A 7,705-nucleotide genomic window follows, 5' to 3' on the forward strand; every position below is an offset into this window, starting at 1 on the left:
ATATATATATATATATATATATACACATATATATATATATGGAGTGTTAAGGGTCAAATATTGCATATCAGACCCCATTTATTACCTGGATTTATGAGCATGACTCTGTTTAACGGCTTGGTTTAACTGTGTATGTGATGCAGAGTGTAAGTACGAGCCTGGACCGAAATGGGTGCTTAAAGCATGGACTTAACGCTCTAATGACACCAAAACGTGGGACGGACTCCAGAGACCCAAGATCAACAGAATTACACATCAGGGACCCAAGAAAATCAAGGAAGTGAAGCTCAAGTGGCCTGAAAAGTGTCCAGAATGCAAGATCATAGGGTTCCCACCATCTGATCAGTTCGAAACTTCATACGTGGCCTGAGGACCGTAAATAAACCGTACACGTAAAATTTCAGCTCCTGGATCACTGTGGAAGTGGCCCAACGGACAGATCAGCCCCTTTAATCATTATGTGGGCCCCGCCTGATATCTGGATATACTCCAATTTTGGTCTCAACACCTTAAACTGCGTGTCAAAACAGATGGATGGAGCAGATTTCTTACAAACATCACCATGGGACCCACACATACAGTGCACGTGCAAGGTGCACAAGTGCACCGGACGAGCATAAAAAATAAGGAAGTCGGTCAGCAGGCGCTGACCGACTCAAACTCAATTTTTTTTATTTACGCAGCAGCGTAACGCTGCCGACCGTCGGTTCTGCTTGTGGGACCCACCCATCATAATTGCTGATGATCAGAACCTTCCATTGTGTCCAAGGGGTGCCTATAAGCCTCACCTAGGTGTCCTTTTGGACCCATGAACGTAATAACAGGAAGATTACCGTCCAAACGGAAGATGGACGGTGGAGTAGAAGGTATTGTGGGCCACATGAAATTTGGTCCAAAAGTAGTGCTTCCCACCTGATTTTTCGAGTAGAACGCAGTGGACGGATCGGATTTTCCAAAAAGACAGTGAAATGGGGCCCACCATCGTCACAGCGTCAATGACGCTACCCTGTTTTCGCAACCGGAAGTCGTCCGGTTTTTGCGGCGGATTGTACGCCCTTGGGTGTGGTCGGACAGCTGATCTGAACCGTTCATCATGTAGGATTGCACGAAAACTCCTTGAGGACGTTGTCCTTTTAAAAAAAAAACAAAGAGGAGGAAACGGGAAGCAGGGAGCTCGGTTTTGGGTTTTGTGCTCGGTGGGAGGAACAGAAGAAGAAGACTTGAAGGCTGGAACGGCTGGAGTGTGTATAGTGCTGCTGCACGTAGGGGGAGAAAACAGAAGAAAAGGAGAAAAAAGCTAAGAAGAAAAGGAGAAAAAGCTGAGGAGATAGGAAGAAAGAGGTTTCCTTTTTCTTTTCCTTTTATTTTATTTCTTTCCTTTAATGTTTTTTTTTTTTCTCTTTGGTTCTAGCATAATCATGCTAGGCTGAACCTCTTAGCTAGGGCTAAGAGGTGAAGCTTGTATTGAGATGGGAGACTTTATTTAATTATTTCATTGTGAATTAAACTTGATTGTGGTTTAATTATTAAATGAATATTTTTCTTAGTCTTTAATGGTCTGTTGTGACTGAAATTACAATGGGTTTGCAATGGCTTTGAATATTTCTTTTCTCTTTTGATGTTTATGACGTCAGGAGGCCCTGTTGTTCACCATCGTCTCATGGGCATGGTAGGATGACAGTACCTTCCTGATCTTCATACATTGTTGATTGGTTGGTAATTAGTTTAATTCTATTGTTTACTTTGTCTCCTGGGCATGGTTTGGTGATGGAATCCATTCTAATTCATATACCTTTCATCTCTTGAAAATCAAATCAAGTAAGTTCAGTTGAATTCCATAATCCTTGATGCAGGCATAAGATCTCCCTGATCTCTACAAGTGGATCCTCTGAATCCCTAGTTCCTTTCCTCTGAATTCCTTAAAGTTTTAGATAATTCTTCCACAATTATTTCTTAAATTCTATTTGATTTAGATAGCATCTTAGTCTAGTTCTATTTCTACCTAGTTTCAGGACACGTACAAGTTTCAGTCCCTGTGGATTCGACCTCGGTCTTACCGAGTTTATTACTACATCACAACCCTATACTTGGGGAGTGAACAAGTTTTTGGCGCCGTTGCCGGGGACTGACGGTTACGATTTTCTGAAATTAATTGGTTTTAGGATTAGTTTAAGATTAGAATTTTACTAACCTTAGTTTTTATTTATTTATTTATTTTTATTTTTATTTGAGTTCAAAACTAACTTGTTTCCTGTTTTATAGGATCAGGACATAGGTTTCTAAATTGGTAATTCCTTCCTAATCTCTCTACTTTTTCATATTTTTAGAATTAGGGTTTAAATTTTAGAAATTTTCTAATTCTAGTATCCTCCCTTCTGTAGGAAATAGTTTATTTTTAGAGTTTAGGTTATTTCTTTCACTTCTTAGAAATTAACTTTCTATTTTTGTTTTATTTTAGTAACTTTCTAATTCTAACACTTTTAGAATCTAATTTTGTTTCTTAATTTATTTTTAGAATTTTTGTTTAGAAACTAACCTTCCTATTTTGTAGGCCTTTAAGATAGAAATCTCTAATTCGGTACACTCCTTCCCTACTTTCTATTTTCCAGTTCTCTTTTAGTAATTTGCTTTCTAGTATAGGACTTTCCTAGTTTACTTTAGAAATTTCCGCTTTTCTTTAAAGAATACCTTCTTTTAGAAATTAAGTTACTGTTATTTTTCTTTTAAAGTATCATTCTTCTCTTTTTAAGAATCTAACTTATTTTTGTTTTATTTTGCAGGTTTTTAACTTAGGACTCTAATTTGGTAATTTCTTTCCAACTCTCTCTTTCTTTCTAGATTTTCTTTTCCTTTCTTAGGATCAGGTTTTTAATCGAGGGCTGCGAGTGTTTTTCATGCCCAAGTGGGCCCGTGACGACACTCGACGTCTCTTGACTGAAGGAGGATTAGTTGAGGGGTTGACTATCCATCGCAGGATTAGACACCGCTCGAAATCCCTTGAGTTAACTGAGGTTATGGCTGAAGACCAACCTCCTCCACTTCCACCCAGGGTGGAGGATACCCAAGATGAGAATGAGGTGCAACAGGCACCCCCGTCTCGTACTTTACGAGATTATCTACAACCGGCGGGAGTGAGTATGCCCTCATGCATGATTTTTCCTGAAAATACAGGACAAATGGACATCAAGCTAGGAGTTATCCAACTCCTTCCCAAATTCCATGGACTTGAATCAGAAAGTCCATATTTACATTTGAAAGAGTTCGATGAGATTATAGCTACATTATGTTTTCCTAATGTATCTGAGGATACAATTAGGCTGAAACTCTTTCCTTTTTCCTTAAAAGAGAAAGCTAAGACGTGGTTACATTCACTGCGTTCTAGATCCATTGGCACATGGAATGATATGCAGAGGGAATTCATAAAAAAATTCTTCCCACATCATAAAACGATTACCCTCAGAAAAGCGATCATGAATTTTGCCCAAAAGGAAGATGAAACATTCTTCCAATGTTGGGAAAGGTTCAAAGATTTGGTCAGTTTATGCCCACAACACGGATTTGAAACGTGGCGCATTACAAATTTTTTCTACGATGGACTGACATCTTCCATGCGCCAAATGGTCGAGACAATGTGTAATGGAGAGTTCATCAACAAAGATGTTGACGAGGTATGGGATTACCTCGATAGTCTCACTGAAAAAACACAATCATGGGACTATTACCCACTGGCGAACACCACGTCTAGGCCGACTCAATTAAAGGAGAAAGGTGGATTATATCTCTTGAAAGAAGAGGATGATCTCAAGTGTAAAGTGACTACGCTCATAAGGAAAGTTGAGGCCATGGAAGGAAAGAAGGATAAGGTCAATGAAATTGTTTGCGGCATCTGTGATTGCAACATTCACACAACTGAAAACTGTCCTACAATACCTGCCTTTCGAGGAGTGTTGAATGAACAAGCCAATGCCGTAAATAACTATCAAAGACCTTTTACTGGACCTAACTCCAACACATACAATCCTGGCTGGAAAAATCATCCAAACTTTAGTTGGAGGAATGGACAAACGGCGACTCCTCCAGGTTTCTTTAATCAAAATCCAAATCAAGTGAAACCTCAAGAGGAACCGGTTCAAAATCCCATACAAGAGCTGGCTCAAGCAATGCGAGGAATTACAGATTTTATGCAAAAGATAGATTCTCGTATGACGGTTATAGAAAAGGGGATGCTTCCTGCACAACCTCTCCCCAATCCTAAACCGCAGTACGAGAGTAATGATCCTAGCTCTTCAAATCAGATGGGGCATGCTAAATCCATCACCACTCTTAGGAGTGGTAAGATCATCGATAAAACTCTTCCGGTTAGGCCCGAAAAGCCTCAAGAACCAGAAGAGGACAACAATGATGGATCCAAAGTGATGCCCCACAAAAAGTAGAACCTGAACTTCTAGAGAAGTCAGTTGCTCCATTCCCCAACGGTTGGTTTCACCAAAACCTCTCTCTAACTCTCGGGATATCCTGAGGTGTTGAAACAGTGAAAGTCAACATTCCTCTACTTGATGTCGTTAAATATATACCTTCATATGCCAAATTCCCGAAAGACTTATGCACGACCAAAAGACGGAAAATTATTCAAAAGAAAATCTTCTTGATCGAGAAAGTGAGTGCCATCCTCAAGCAAGACGTGCCGCAGAAATTCAAGGATCCGGTAGCCCAACCATATCATGTGTAATCGGGAACCATCGAATTGATCACGCACTTCTTGACTTAGGAGCGAGCGTCAATCGATTCCCTACTTGGTATATAAACGATTAGGTTTGGGTGAATTAAAACCCACCCTAACCACACTACAACTTGCCGATCGCTCCTGTTCGTGTACCAAGAGGGATAATTGAGGATGTGTTAGTCCAGGTCGATAGATTTTACTGCCCTGTAGATTTTATCATCCTGGACACCGAACCCATCAATAACATGAGCACTCAGATTCCCATCATTCTTGGTCGCCCATTCCTTGCCACGTCAAATGCAATTATCAATTGCAGGAATGGTATCATGACTATGTCTTTTGAAAATTTGACATTGGAGTCAAACATTTTTTTCAATAACGGCAGCAACGCAGAGGATGATGACGATTTCCACGACATTAACATGATTGACTCTTTCGTGGAAGATACGACACCTCTGACATTATCCTCCGACTATCTAGAGACATGCCTGGCCCACTCCCATGATTTTGATGATGACATGATTAGGGAGACGTGTGCCTTGCTTGATACCGCACCGGTACTTGAAGTTAACCGATGGAGGTCACAATTTGAAGAATTACCACAAATTGATGTAGTGCCTCTACCGTCTAACCTCAAGCCGCCGAAGCTTGACCTAAAACCTTTGCCCTCTGATTTGAAATATGCCTATTTAGGTCAAGATGAGACATACCCGGTGGTGATCTCTGCCCACCTGGAGAAAGAACAGGAGAGTATGCTTATATCTACTCTCATTGAGCATAAAGGAGCCCTGGGATGGACGATAGCGGACCTTAAGGGAATCGATCCCTCGATTTGTACTCACCGCATATATCTTGAGGATAATGCAAAAACCGCTCGGCAACCACAACGTAGATTAAATCCAAACATGAAGGAAGTGGTTAAGGCCGAGGTTCTTAAGCTATTAGACGTGGGTATTATATACCCTATATCTGATAGTCAATGGGTGAGTCCAACTCAAGTGGTCCCTAAGAAGTCCGGAATCACCATCGTAGCCAATGCTAATAATGAACTCGTGCCAACTAGAGTCACTACTGGTTGGAGAATGTGCATTGACTACAGGAAGTTGAATACCGTCACGAGGAAAGACCACTTTCCTTTACCATTCATTGATCAGATCCTGGAAAGGTTAGCTGGTCATTCCTATTATAGTTTCCTTGACGGGTATTCGGGCTACAACCAGATAGAGATAGCCCCTGAAGACCAGGAAAAGACCACATTTACATGTCCCTACGGTACCTTTGCCTATCGAAGGATGCCATTCGGACTATGTAATGCCCCTGCCACCTTTCAGCGATGTATGCTTAGTATCTTTTCTGATATGGTAGGGCAATATCTAGAGGTCTTTATGGACGACTTCTCTGTTTATGGTCCATCTTTCAGCAAGTGCTTGGAAAGTCTTAAATGTGTGCTGAAAAGATGTGAAGAAAAGAACTTGGTACTTAATTGGGAGAAGTGCCATTTCATGGTTCAAAAGGGAATTGTCCTTGGGCATATCATCTCGTCCAAAGGAATCGAGGTAGATAAGGCAAAAATCGATCTTATCTCTAACCTACCTCCACCCAAGAACATCAGAGACGTGCGATCCTTCTTAGGACACGCAGGATTTTACAGGCGATTCATAAAGGACTTTAGTCTTCTCTCTCGTCCTTTATGTAATCTTCTTCAAAAGGATGCTCCGTACGAGTGGACTGAGCAGTGCCAGGAAGCTTTCACCAAGCTTAAGGGCACGTTAACCACTGCACCTATCATGCAGCCACCCGACCGAGCCTTCCTTTTGAGCTTATGTGCAACGCTTCTGATTATGCTCTTGGGGCGGTCCTAGGCCAGAGAAAAGATAAGAAGCCCTACGTCATTTACTACACAAGTAGGACTCTGAATCCCGCCCAAGTGAACTACTCGACTACGGAAAAGGAACTCTTAGCCGTAGTGTTCGCCTTGGACAAATTTAGGTCCTACCGATCGGATCCAAGATCATTATCTACACAGATCATGCAGCACTCAAGTATCTTTTCTAAGAATGATTCTAAGCCCCGCCTGATACGATGGATCCTTCTACTCCAAGAATTTGATTTGGAAATTAAAGATAAAAAGGGAGTAGAGAACGTAGTGGCCGATCACCTTTCTCGCCTTAATACCTCGATTCCCTTGAGACAACCCATATCAATGACATGTTCCCTAATGAACAACTGTTTAGAGTCTCCCATTCACCTTGGTTCGCTGATATTGTTAATTATCTTGCTACAAGTGCCATACTGACACAATGGACCGCGCAAGATAAGAAGAAATTCTTCACCGAGGTGCGCAACTTTTTCCTGGGATGATCCTTACTTATTTAAATATTGCCGGACCAAATTCTAAGGAGATGTGTACTAGACGATGAGCATCGGAGCGTCATCTCCTTCTGTCACTCGAGGCTGTGGTGATCACTTTTCTGCTAAAAAGACCATGGCCAAAATTCTACAGTGCCACTTTTACTAGCCCACTATGTTTAGGGATACTCATGAGTTTTGCAAAGCTTGTGAGCATTGTCAAAAATTGGGAGCATTGTCCCGTCGTAATATGATGCCCTTGAACCCCATTCTTATCATAAAAGCATTTGATTGCTGGGGCATCGATTTCATGGGACCATTCCCCCAATCGTTTGGGAATCTGTATATTTTGCTCGCCGTGGATTATGTCACTAAATGGGTCGAAGCGATTCCGTGTCGAAAGAATGACCATCGCACGGTCATTAAATTCCTAAAAGAGAACATCCTTTCTCGATTCGGAACGCCTCGAGCCATCATTAGTGATGGGGGCTCACACTTTTGTAATAGACCATTCGAGAGCTTAATGAAGAAATACGGTATCTCTCATAAGGTGAGCACCCCATACCATCCACAGACAAGTGGACAAGCTGAGATTTCCAATAGGGAGATTAAACACATTTTGGAGAAAACGGT

The 7,705-nt window shown here is 41.4% G+C and overlaps 1 non-coding gene across 1 annotated transcript; it reads right to left on the bottom strand.

The window, feature by feature from the left end:
• Positions 1 to 3,452: 3,452 nt before the first annotated feature.
• On the bottom strand, positions 3,453 to 3,559 carry LOC131219744 (small nucleolar RNA R71). The gene has a single exon (XR_009158389.1). It is a non-coding gene; the product is annotated as a small nucleolar RNA R71 (small nucleolar RNA).
• Between the last annotated feature and the right edge of the window lie 4,146 nt (positions 3,560 to 7,705).

Source organism: Magnolia sinica, chromosome 11, assembly GCF_029962835.1.
Source record: "Magnolia sinica isolate HGM2019 chromosome 11, MsV1, whole genome shotgun sequence".
NCBI lineage: Eukaryota > Viridiplantae > Streptophyta > Magnoliopsida > Magnoliales > Magnoliaceae > Magnolia > Magnolia sinica.